This window comes from Lathyrus oleraceus, chromosome 7 (genome assembly GCF_024323335.1).
Source record: "Lathyrus oleraceus cultivar Zhongwan6 chromosome 7, CAAS_Psat_ZW6_1.0, whole genome shotgun sequence".
Classification (NCBI taxonomy): Eukaryota; Viridiplantae; Streptophyta; class Magnoliopsida; order Fabales; family Fabaceae; genus Lathyrus; species Lathyrus oleraceus.
The window spans coordinates 247,892,736-247,906,843 of record NC_066585.1 but is presented as its reverse complement, the minus strand read 5'-3'; positions in this window follow the sequence as shown (position 1 = coordinate 247,906,843).

Here is a 14,108-nt window from a genome sequence, read left to right as displayed (position 1 = left end):
CTTCATCTTTATCATTAACAATAACATTTATGGATTCCATCAGGACATTAGTTCTGGAGTTGAAAACTCTATATGCTCTGCTATTAGTAGAGTATCCCAGGAATATACCCTCATCACTTTTGGGGTCCATTTTTCTTCTCTGTTCACGATCTGTAAGAATGTAACATTTGCTTCCAAAGATATGAAAGTACTTCACATTAGGTTTTCTGCCTTTCCATATTTCATACAGAGTGGAAGAGGTTCCCTTTCTCAAGGTAACTCTGTTGTGAACATAGCAAGCTGTATTCATAGCTTCAGCCCAAAAGTGCATAGGAAGCTTCTTTGCATGAATCATAGCTCTAGCAGATTCTTGAATAGTTTTGTTCTTCCTTTCAACTACTCCATTTTGCTGAGGAGTAATAGGTGAGGAAAACTCATGACTTATTCCTTCAGATGAGCAGAAATCATTAAACTTGGAATTTTTAAACTCCTTTCCATGGTCACTTCTTATTCTGATAACACAACTATCCTTTTCTCTTTGGAGTCTTATGCATAGATCTTTGAAGACATCAAATGCATCTGATTTTTCTCTGATGAAGCTTATCCATGTGTATCTGGAATGGTCATCAACAACCACATAAGCATATCTCTTCCCACCAAGACTTTCAACCTGCATAGGTCCCATTAAGTCCATGTGCAAAAGTTCCAGAGTTTTGGATGTTGTAGGAAGTCCAAGCTTAGGATGTGACATCTTGGTTTGCTTGCCAACCTGACATTCTCCACAGACTTTTCCTTCATCAATAAGCAGCTTTGGGATTCCTCTAACTTCTTCCTTAGATATGATCTTCTTCATTCCTCTTAAATGAAGATGTCCAAGTCTTCTATGCCACAACTTCACTTCCTTTTCTTCCTTGGCTAAGAAGCACATTGAGGAGTAGTTTGAGACTTTAGGTTCCCATAGATAGCAATTATCTTTGGATCTGGATCCTCTCATAACTTCCTTATTTTCTCCATTTGTCATAACACATTCTTCCTTAGTGAACTGTACATTGAAGCCTTGATCACATAGTTGGCTTATGCTGATGAGATTAACAGTTAATCCTTTTACTAACAACACATTATTCAGTTCTGGAACTCCAGGACTGTCCAGCTTACCAACACCTTTGATTTTTCCTTTAGCTCCATCACCAAAGGTCACATAACTGGTAGTATGAGGTTGTATATCTACCAATAAGTTATTCATCCCAGTCATATGTCTTGAGCAACCACTATCAAAATACCAGTCTTCTTTGGTAGATGCCCTTAGAGATGTGTAAGCTATTCTAGCAACCCATTGTTGTTTCTTGATAGGGGCATTATGCTTAGGTGCATTCTTCTTAGGTATGACTTGAGGGGCCTGGTTAGGATAACCATGTAACCTGTAACAGAAGGGTTTTATGTGACCAAATCTTCCACAGTAGTGGCATCTCCATCTTTGAAATTTCTTCTTTAGATGGTTAATCCTCCTGTTTCCATGATGTTGTGACATTGGTTGCGACTTCTGCTTGATTTTCTGAACTTCAGCCTTTGAGCTTTTGAATTCAGATGAGGATTCCTTAACAAAGCCTAAACCAGACATGGTTCCTGATTTATGTCCCACCTTTAGAATTTCTTCCAAAGTGTCAGTTCCTTTATTCAGCATTCTGATGGATTTTGTCATTTGATCTAGCTTAGAGGCCAGCAAGGTTATCTCACCATTTAGATCATGTATGACTGTCAGATGCTTCTTCTTCTCAGCTTCCAGCTCCTTGATAAGTTTCTTCTGCTTTTCTCCTTGTAGAGACACTTCTGCACTTTTGACACATAACTCTTTATATGAAGCAGCAAGTTCATCAAATGTAAGTTCATCTCCACTTGAGTCATCATCAGAGGCACAGACACTAGTTAGTGCAGTGATATGTTTTGCAGATTCTCCTTCTGATTCACTCTCAGAGTCTCTATCAGACTAGGTGACAGATAGTCCCTTCTTTTGCTTCTTGAGGAAGGTAGGACATTCAGCTCTAATGTGTCCAAAACCTTCACATCCATGACACTGAATTCCCTTGCCTTGGTTGGACTTTTCTTCAGATTTTGATCTTCTACTGATGTCAGATGAAGTGTTCTTGACATTTGGTCTACCTTTTTGATCAATCTTCTTTATGAACTTGTTGAACTGTCTTCCAAGCATGGCTATAGCTTCTGATATACTTTCATCACCTCCAATATTTCCTTCTTCTGAATCCTCTTCAGTATTTGATACAAAAGCTATGCTTTTGTTTTTCTTTTCAACATTCTCACACAAGCCCATTTCAAAAGTTTGGAGAGAACCAATAAGCTCATCAACCTTCATATTGTAGATATCTTGAGCCTCTTCTATAGCAGTAACCTTCATGGAAAATCTCTTGGGCAATGATCTGAGAATCTTTCTTACAAGTTTTTCTTCAGACATTTTCTCTCCTAAGCCTCCAGAAGTGTTGGCAATTTCAAGAATATTCATGTGGAAGTCATGAATAGTATCATCCTCTTTCATCCTCGGATTTTCAAACTTAGTAGTCAGCATCTGGAGTTTAGACATCCTTACCTTAGAGGTACCTTCATGAGTTGTTTTGAGAGTATCCCAAACTTCTTTAGCCAGTTCACAGTGATGCACCAGTCTGAAAATGTTCTTATTTATCCCATTGAACACTGCATTCAAAGCCTTAGAGTTTCCAAGGGCTAATGCCTCATGCTCTTTGTCCCACTCTTCTTCAGGAATTTGCATAATGATTCCATCTTTACCTGTCTTCGTTGGATGTTCCCATCCTTTGTTGACAGCTCTCCAGACCTTGCTATCCAGAGACCTCAAGAAGGCTATCATACGAGGTTTCCAGTCATCATAGTTAGAACCATCCAGCATGGGTGGTCTATTTGAGAATCCTACATCCTTGTCCATGGTACTAGAAAGTAACGTCCCTATATCTCACCCAGAAACTAACAGGCAGGGTGCCTGCTCTGATACCAATTGAAATTCTAGTAACAGACTATCGATGTCACACTGGATGTTATGACATCCAATTCTGCGCAGACAGGTAATGTATGCAGAAATTAAATGTAAAAAGCAGTAAATGACATAGAGAATTGTTTACCCAGTTCGGTGACAAACACACCTACTCTGGGGGCTACCAAGCCAGGGAGGAAATCCACTATAAGAGGTATTAATTCAGGACTTAAACCACCAATTTAATCCTATCACTTAAGACCTACCCAATGCAATTTCAATCTAAACTAAGACCTGAGTACCTACTCACTCCCCCTCAATCACAGCAGTGATTACAACCATTAAGAATTTTAAAGTCAGTGGTGAAGATATACTTCAAACACCTCTTGATTGTGCTTAAAAGCTTTAATCAAGAAGCACAACACTCACGCTTAAAAGCTTAGAGTGACACAACAATTACAACTCAATAAACACCCTAGTCCAATGCAATCATCTAGGTGATAATTGCTTGGCTCACAAGTAAAACCTAATTCAAGACACAATGAAAGTACAACAATGATATATAATGATATATTGAATTCTTCATGCTTCAAATCGCTGAGTTGCTGAAAGTAGGATTGCCATCCTTTTAGAATGCAGTACTTGGGCCTTGAACTTGAATTTCATAAAACTAGGGTTAAGCAAGTTAACCTAATTTCCACATATTAGGGTGCTAACAAATAGGCTATATGCTAGGTCTCTTAATTTTAGCACAAATGTTAGTTTCCTGAAAATCAGCTTGAGATAAATACTGAAACATAACAGAAAAATTAGCTTATACTTTAGCATCTGCAGTCAGGGATGAATGTCATAACATTCAGTTTGACATCCAGAAAATGCTGTCATGAATGAATGTCATAACATTCAGTTTGACATCCAGTAAATCCTGTATTTGCTAATCCTGTAGCATACTACTTAAGCATGTCATGACATCAGTCAAGACATCTAAGTACAGTAAGTGTTTTAACATAAAATGCAGCCAATCAAAAACATCTACATGATCTATATTAGAACTTTTATAATAAATAATATCTACCATAAATAAAGTTTTATTTTATTTCAACAACTTCTATTTAGTATCCGCACGATCTTCTTTACCACTCGCGCGATGCGCGGGTCCTAATCTAGTTACAATAAAAACAAGTAGGTCTAAATACATGATTCCTTTTGATTAAATTTTAAAGTAAGTTTTTTTTATGGAGATGCCTCTCAGGATTAAATTTTGGAAAATAGGGTGCCTCATTAGTTTGCACTGAGAAGTGTGTAAAAATGCATCTTTGTACACTAGGGGTGGTTTTGAATTTTCATTATGGTGTGAGAGCATCCCTAAGGGTGGAAAAAACAATCCCCTTAAAATACTGTATTTTTTCACAACAAAACAATTTTCAATATGATTAAGGTTTACCTTTGCTTGATAGATACAAATTATAGTATTTTATTATATCAAAGAACAAAAAGAAATGTTATACCTTGCCGGATCAAAGAGATTGAGGAGAGCGAGTATGAGATGATTACAACTTTTATCACCGTCTAGGGTTTTTGTAGTATATCAATGGTCTAATGGAACAACACTTAAATAACTAAACGACATGGGCCATTAACCTCTCATTGGGCTTAAATGAATTAGATTATCCGTTATTATTGATTTTTTCTCGATTATGAATGATAGAAGAGTTGTTTTTATTTCTCCGAGACTGTTATGAATGTTAAAGTGCAAAAAATAAAAGCACAAAAATAAAGAACACCAAGATATATCATGATTCTCCTTTGTAAACAAGGGTACTCTAGTCCCCTCACATCCCGTGAGAGATTTCACTATGTTAGAAACGTTACAATCGATTCACCTGATTCTCTTAACTTTCTAACACAATCCATAAAACAGAATTTAATAGATAAAAAGTTTTTGCGATCAAGAGAAAAAAACAGAATTTACGATCAAACAAGAGAAAAAACACCACTTTCACTTGAATACAATGACCACTTATACTTTGTGATGAAACAAAACAGAATTTAATAGATAAAAAAGTTCTTGCACTTGAATCAGTTATATAGTAATTGATCTTCCCTTCCAAATATATAATTCACAAGGTATAACACTTTATGTGCTCAGAATTGAATATGAGACTTCCAATGATGCGGTTAAAATTTTATGCAGAAGTTTCACAAAGATTTTGGCTCAAAGCACTTAGATGAAAATAAGAGAGATTTTAAATTTGGATTGATTGGAATAGGTGAATTTGAATTTCTAAAACCACAACTATTTATATTTGAAATGCACTAGTAGTACAACATCATGAAGCATTGTCGTGATTCATGAATGAAGATTGGAAAACGTTGAAATGAAAATGAGTTTTGAAATTTTGGTACTGGTTCAATGGTAACCAATTACCATTATGGCGTGATTGATTACATCTGTAGCTTTTAAAAAATATTTTGAATTTTCGTGTTTGTAATCAGTTAAAGGTTTTGGTTAACCGGTGTAGATGTTTTGATTGGCTGCATTTTGTGTTAAAACAGTTACTGTACTTAGATGTCTTGACTGATGTCATGACATGCTTAAGTAGTATGCTGCAGGATTAGCTAATACAGGATTTACTGAATGTCAAACTGGATGTTATGACATTCATCCCTGACAGCAGATACTGAATTATAGATTAATCAGTTTTTCTGTTGTAGTTCAGTATTTAGTTCAGGCTGATTTTCTGTTCTGTTATGACAGTCATTCATGACAGCAGTCTCTGAATGTCAAACTGAATGTCATGACATTCATTCCTGACAGACCAGTTAGTGTTTCTGTTATTTATCTCAGGCTGATTTTCAGGAAACTAACAGCAGGCTGATTTTCTGTTCTGTTATGACAGTCATTCAATACAGGACTTACTGAATGTCAAACTGGATGTTATGACATTCATCCCTGACAGCAGATACTGAACTATAGGCTAGTTGGTTTTTCTGTTATGGTTCAGTATTTATCTCAGGCTGTTTTTTAGGAGAATAACAGACCTAGCACACAGCCTATTGTCTGGATGTCAAAATGAATGTTATGACATTCATTCCTGACAGCAGATACTGAACTATAGGCTAGTTGGTTTTTCTGTTATAGTTCAGTATTTATTTCAGGCTATTTTTCAGGAGAATAAAAAACCTAGCACACAGCCTATTGTCTGGATGACAAACTGAATGTTATGACATTCATTCCTGACAGCAGATATTGACTTATAGGCCAGTTAGTTTTTATGGTATAGTTCAGTATTTATTACAACTCAGTATTTCTTTCAGACTGGTTTTCAGGAGAATAACAGAGTTAGCATATGGCCTATGTTCTGGACGTCAAACTGAATGTTGTGACATTCATTCTTGACAGCATATGCTAAAGTGTAGGCTAGTTAGTTTTTCTGTTTCAGTATTTATCTCAGGCTGTTTTTCAGGAATCTAACAGCTGTGCTAAAATCCAGGAAACTAACAGAAGAGCTAAATTCAAGAGCCCTAACAAATAGCCTATTTGTTAGCACCCTAATATGTGGAAATTAGGTTAACTTGTCTAACCTTAATTTTAGGAAATACAAGTACAAGGCCCAAATCCAGTTGGGTGTTTAGGTTATAAATAGCATATTGTAACCTAGGTTTTGCAAGCCTCAAAGAATGTAAAATTAGGGGTGTGTGTGCGGTAAACCTCCCAACCTGTGGGAAGGTTACCATGTGTTTCTCAGTGCTCGAAAGCATGAGATTATTTGTAACTCAAAGCCTGTAGGTAAGAGTTTGTTATGGTCTTGAACGAAGCTGTGAAGCAAGTTCAAGTTGTTTAGCATTACATTGTAATTGTAGTGATAGGAATGGAAACTGGAGGTTTCTATCTAGGAGTTCTTAGGTATAGATTGAATTGGGTAGGGATTAAGTGAAGAGTTGTAAACGGGGGAGTTTAACTCTGAATTAATACTGCTAATAGTGGATCTTGTTCCTGGCTTGGTATGCCCCCAGAGTAGGTGATGTTGCACCGAACTGGGTCAACAATTACTTGTGTTTTTACCTTCTGCACGTTATAATTCTGTCTGTTATAAAATAAGATCAACCTGTAATGCTGTAACAGGTGATGCTCAAATCAATGTTGAGAAATCATGCTGATAACTGTGCAGGCTCAACAGAAGTAAGTGCTATGTTTGATCTCTACTGTGTCTTTGTACCAGATGGACAAAACTGGGTGTTCTTCCATTCTATGGTGATATAGTAGCAGATGTCGTAACATCTGTGAATGTGTGCATATCAGTACCGGGTTTTAATTTGTATAACTGTCCTACTGTATTAGTAACAATGTTGGATCAGATGTCATGACTTGGAGTAGAACATCTGAACTTTGACTACACCAGAATTTCAATTGGTATCAGAGTAGGCATCCTGTTCTGTTTCTGGATGAGATCCATGGGTGATACTTTCTGGTATCTTGCAAGGAGTTATGTTAGTACTGATGTTGGAACCTATGGAAGGTTCTGTGATTTACCTGAATGGTCCCTTGAAGTAGGTGGATGGACTATTCATGACAGGAACTGTGTGGGGGTTGGCAATTGGCCTTTGTGTGGGACAACTGTGCTAGTATTGAATCATATTCAAACTTGGTATGTTCTTGGAGGCTGATCTGGTGAAGTGTGTGTTCATAGGTTGAGTTGTATTATGATTTCCGCTGCATAATACCTGGCAAAACTCAAACTCTGATGTAGTTTCCCCTCATGTGGATGAAAGGCTGATGTATTCAAGATTTCATCATAATCTACTGAATATGTCAAAGATACTTGAGTCTCCTCAAGTCCACTCATCATGGTAAGAATCACCTGATCACTGATTCTTTTACTCTCTTGGGTAGTGTATCTGAAGACCTTGAAGACTTTCAAGGAGGGTTTGTTCCAAGGAGGTGGAACTAATGTTCTATGTGATGTTAGAACATGTTGTTCAACAAGTATGCAACTACTGGTTGAAGAGCAGATGTTTTTAGGTGTCAAACAAAGGGATACTTTTATTTGGAACCTACTCCTGACCTGGAAGAGGAGACATCTGTGTGTGCTAAGTTGACAAGGGTAGGGTCAACTGTGTGTGTGCTCCAGAAGGTCACTTTTAGAAGTCTGATCTCTAGAAGTGGAGCTGGTTGAGATGTGACATTGTGCAATTTCCTGTTGTTTGTCCTATTCCTGTAGATTGATCAGGGTTGGATAGTTGTTCCCTGAAGTACTATGTTGTGTTGGAAGACAAGTCCCCTAGATGTTAGAAGTCAATAATGGGGTAACCTGATTGCTATTTCATTTAAGAGGATTGGGACCATGAATCTTGTTATTCAAACACCACGTTCGGAAGTGGCAGTTCTTTCAAGGAGTGAGAATATGAAGATTCAGAGGTTGGTTGGGGTAGTATGCTCTGGCAATGCATATCTACTATTGACTGGTGTTGTTTTTTTTCACTAGTACTTATGGTCAGCTGGAGTCTGATTGGTGTGATTGGAGTATGTATATGAAGGAGAATTGCGGTCCAAAACGCAGCGGAAATTAAAAATTTCTCCTTTAGAGATCCTTACGAGTGGTCATGATCAGTGATAGAATATTTACCTCTTGTGACGGTTGAAACCTTTGGTGCAGATCTCTTGTGACGATCAAAACCTTTGATGCAGATCCACGTGGTGATCACGAACGTTGAACGATGACAACGTCTCTACTCAGTCCACACGAACGAATTCCTTCAATCTCAGTGCTAGCTGGTACGAATGAAGGCTTTGAGTGAGAGAGAGAGAAAACGAAATTAATGCAACCGCAATGAATGCTTCTGCACAAGGGTTCTATTTATAGAACCACTTGTGTGGGCTTCAAGCTAAAAGCCCACTTAAGTGTATTTTGGCCCATATCTTATAATATGCCCAAAATCACTTAAGCCCATGGTACATTACCATATTTCGTATTCTACTCAAGTACACCGTACCTTACGATGTTCTATAATTCACTTAAGGGCACCGTACCTTACGGTATTCCTTAGTTACTCTATCTCTCATCAATCCGTCCTTTGTGTGTGACCCTGTAGGTTTTCGCGACGTTGGCAATTACATTAAATCACGCGTTTAATATAATAAACAGTGAGCGGTATCTAGCAACACATCACTGCTACCCAAGACACGAAACTGTCATGTGATCTTACAAAACCATCTGTGATAATAATTATGTGTATAATTATCCTTTTGCCCTTATGTCTATATTGAACACAAGGCATAAACCGTGTCATCCTTGTCCAGTTTAATATTGGGCCCATAGACATTTATCCTGTTACGCACGATGGGCAAATTCCATCTAGGTCACTCATGTCCCTTAGCATGCTTCGTGGAGTACCCATCAACTGTCTTTATGGTTATCCAGTTACGGACAACGTTGGATCAGCAATAAAGCACTCGACTCTACATCTAGGGTCCACAGTGGTTTCAGGTCGAAGAGTGGTATACACCATTATCACCATGAGAACAACTTATGACACTTTGCATAACTTTCTATATAGTATTCTCATAGCGGGTCAATCCGGTATAAATATTACTCTTAATATTCATACCTATGTTTAAGACTTGATAACTCTTTATCCATGATCCATGAGATGTGATCATCAGTCTACAAACATAATAGTCTTAATGCTTTAATGTTATCCCACTTCACACTAAAGCTCGACTACGGATACTTTAAGAATAATGTCCTTATGTTTAATGTGATCTCATGATTAAGTCATACTTGATACATTAAACAGACTAGCTATTCTAGGGACTTTATTAAACAAACGTAATAAAGAAAAAGCCTTTTATTATTAATAAATAATTCGATACAAGTACCAAAAGTATTGGCCTCTAGGGCTTACACCAACAGTATAGGTATAACTCATAGAGTTAGTTGCCACTAGTAGGGATGGTGTATGTCATGTTGAGACATTTGTGTACAATGCATGGATATTGGTGTGGAGTTTCCATGATTGTTAATTTGAGGGGGAGTTTTGGTTAACCTCCTCACGTTTTGACAGCCTAGGGTCTGGTTGGCTGTTGACCTGTGTCACATGGGTTCTGGTTGTTGTGTGACAAATGTGCAAGGAAAGATTCATCTCTCTCATTCCTAAGGGTGAATCTAATCTGGAAAGATTCTCAAAACTATTGAGGTGCTTGCAAGCAGAAGATGTTGACACAAGAAGAGTATATTCAAAGTATTCTTATGGTGGAAGTATCTGAAAGGATAATTGGGAAAGGATTTAAGATCAATGTCTACTTGTGCCAAGTACAAGTATTTAATTAATTATCCTTGGAGCTCAAGATAACTGATGTTCTTAAAGATGTTGGAACATCTCTTCTTCAAGACCCTGTGCAGAATCACAGGAAGGATAGTACATTGGTTTATGATCTATCTCTTTGGTGGCAGCAAAAGCATATGATCTCTGAAAAGGTTTCCTGGCAAGAAACATGTTCAGCCTTGGTGTGTACAAGAAGAAGAAGACATCATAGTCTTAATGGTGGTTACTTGGATCAGTTTATTTCTGATCTAGGTAAGGAAGTGAATTGGCTAATGCACACTATGGAGTTAAGAACAAGTGGCAGCATTCTTGACATCATGGAAACATCCTTGCTTTAGGAAGTGGAATCCTTGGTATAGCTGAAGGGTTAGTTTCTAACTGGTCCTTCTGAAGACTCATGCATCAGAGTGTTTGATGTCTTTGGAGAAGAAGCAGGGATTCATCAAGGTGTGAGCTTGGATGACTTAACTGCAAACCTGCAAGATGGAGGTTGTTTACTCAAACTTGGTTCCACAATCAAGTCTATGAGAGCGTTGAACTCTTGTTCTGTGTAGGGAGGAAGTTCTTTCAAGTGGCAGAAGAAGGAGCTGAATTCAACAGCTAGATGTTAAAATACAATGTGTGACATTTGGTTTAACATCAGAATCTTAGTTGGTGAAGTGGCACATCAACTTAAGATAGAAGGGTCTACAGAGTTGTAGATTGGGTACTTCAAAAAGATCGTCCTCATTGCAGTTCTTTGGAGTTGCTGGATGGAGAAGATGTTACATGTTCATGTCTTAGAGAATCTAAGTTTTGTTTAACATGTAGCTTGAAGTTCAAGTCTCACTTGGAAGGTCAGAATATCTTTGGGAGAAGTCTGATAAACGTGGAGAGGTCAAAAAGTGGCATTTGACTTTTTCATATGAGGATTCATGAAGGAGGTAATCAACCAGTGGCATTTGGTCCATCTCAGAAGTGAGTTCAAAGAATCAAGATAATCAACATATGGCAGCTGATTATTCTTGAGGAAAGTCTGAGACAAATTACTTTTGAGCAGAAAAGTAGTAAGTTGAAGACAAAAGGAGGTGTTTTCTATTCATCTCTTGGAGCTTGTGGTAGGAGTTCTGAGATATCTATGGAAGATTATCTCTTGTAATGGGATGAGAATGTATATGTCCCAATTTGTGTCTGGTTTCTTTTGGATCAAGCGGGTGACTCAGTGATATCTGAAGATTATCAGATGGTGTTCTTTGTTATGTTGTGAAGGATGTCCTAACTAATGTTAGAACATTTTGTGAAGTGGTTTTCTGTTCTGGTTAGAAGAGAGATTGACACAGAGTGTGGATGTGTTCAGCCAAGAGGGTTGAACAGAGGGTGTGCTCTTGAAGACATGAAGATGCGTCTTATGTTTTCCATTCATCAAGTGGTCTGGGTTCTCTTTGAATCAGGAAGTATGTGAAGGCCCAACTTTGGGGTGTTGGATATGTTCATGTGTGATCTCCAAGTTTCAAGAGGAGAGTTGGTTGTTCATGACAGGGGGAGTTCTGTCTTTGTGCTGCAAGTAATCATCAAGCTTGTGGTCTATGTGTTCACAGATAACAAGGTATGGCACCTTGTTAGTTATTGAGATGATGTGGTGTGTGTCAAGGCTGAGTGAGCAGAAGAATGTCTGACCGGATGTCATGATATTGCCTTGGACAATATTGTTATTTCCTTCTGAAACTTACAGTCATAAGGAAATATGGATGTGGTGTGTCTCATCATGATATATTAGAATGAGCCTGTGTGTTTGTGTGTCTTACTAGGTGCATCCTTAACTAGTAATTCTGTTTTGTTGCACAGATTTAGGGGGAGGAGAAGTACCCTTGTGCATGTGTGTATTACTAGTAACTATAAAGCTAGTAATTGTGTTGCTTTTACTGTTGTTTAAACTACTGTTATGTTGTTTAACTGCTGATAGTTTACCTTGTGAGCAAAAAGGAAAGATATATGTGTTAGCCAAAATTTGCCAAAGGGGGAGCAATTTTGGTAAAATAAAGAGCGTTCACAAGATGTTATGTGTGATGTCTTAACATAAGATATCCTATGTACCTGCTGGAGTTCAAAATCATGTTCATGCAGTATTTGTTTCAGAATGTCATACACAAGGTCATGGCATCTGATATGATTGTACCTGCTGGAAGTTATAAAAGGATATATGGAATTATGCAGGAACTTTCCAGGATGTCAGACTCGATGTCATGACACCCTATACACAGAACATTCAGTGTGAATGTCTAGTGTTGTGTGATTGCACACTTAATGGCAATCTGTGTTTGATTGAAGATCTGATTTGTGGCTGAAATTCATCACTCTAAAGCTGTGAAGCAAGAGTGTGTGTCTACTTGATCAAAGCTGTAAAGCAAGATCAAGTGGGTGTAGTCTTGATCAAAGCTATAAATCAAGATCAAGAGTGTGCATTCTTGATTGAAACTGTGAAGTAAAATCAAGTGTGTGTTTCTGAAATTTGCTTGTAATTTTACTTTTGTTGGTCTGTAATATTAAGTGTTGCTTTGGCAACATTTTTGACAAAAAGGGGGAGTAACAAATGTACCTCAGGACAACAGATTTCTGTGAAGATGAAGGTCCTCTAAAACAAGAGGTTATGCTGCTGTTTGCTATCTTCTATGTGCTGCTGCTGTGTGAAGTTTATCTTTTGTGTGTGATTAGTGTATTAGCTAACTTGATTCTCTGCTTGGATGTGTGCATTCCGCTACTGTGAACTCTGTTGTGATGCCAAGTTGTTTTAGCCAAAAATTTGCCAAAGGGGGAGTTTGTAGATGTTTTGATTGGCTGCATTTTGTGTTAAAACAATTACTGTACTTAGATGTCTTGACTGATGTCATGACATGCTTAAGTAGTATGCTGCAGGATTAGCTAATACAGGATTTACTGAATGTCAAACTGGATGTTATGACATTCATCCCTGACAACAGATACTGAATTATAGATTAATCAGTTTTTCTGTTGTAGTTCAGTATTTAGTTCAGGCTGATTTTCTGTTCTGTTATGATAGTCATTCATGACAGCAGTCTCTGAATGTCAAACTGAATGTCATGACATTCATTCCTGACAGGCCAGTTAGTGTTTCTGTTATTTATCTCAAGCTGATTTTCAGGAAACTAACAGCAGGCTGATTTTCTGTTCTGTTATGACAGTCATTCAATACAGGACTTACTGAATGTCAAACTGGATGTTATGACATTCATCCCTGACAGCAGATACTGAACTATAGGCTAGTTGGTTTTTCTGTTATGGTTCAGTATTTATCTCAGGCTGTTTTTTAGGAGAATAACAGACCTAGCACACAACCTATTGTCTGGATGTCAAAATGAATGTTATGACATTCATTCCTGACAGCAGATACTGAACTATAGGCTAGTTGGTTTTTCTGTTATAGTTTAGTATTTATTTCAGGCTGTTTTTCAGGAGAATAACAGATCTAGCACACAGCCTATTGTCTGGATGTCAACTGAATGTTATGACATTCATTCCTGACAGCAGATACTGACTTATAGGCCAGTTAGTTTTTCTGGTATAGTTCAGTATTTATTACAGCTCAGTATTTATTTCAGACTGGTTTTCAGGAGAATAACAGAGTTAGCATATGGCCTATGTTCTGGACGTCAAGCTGAATGTTGTGACATTCATTCCTGACAGCATATGCTAAAGTGTAGGCTAGTTAGTTTTTCTGTTTCAGTATTTATCTCAGGCTGTTTTTCAGGAATCTAACAGTTGTGCTAAAATCCAGGAAACTAACAGAAGAGCTAAATTCAAGAGCCCTAAC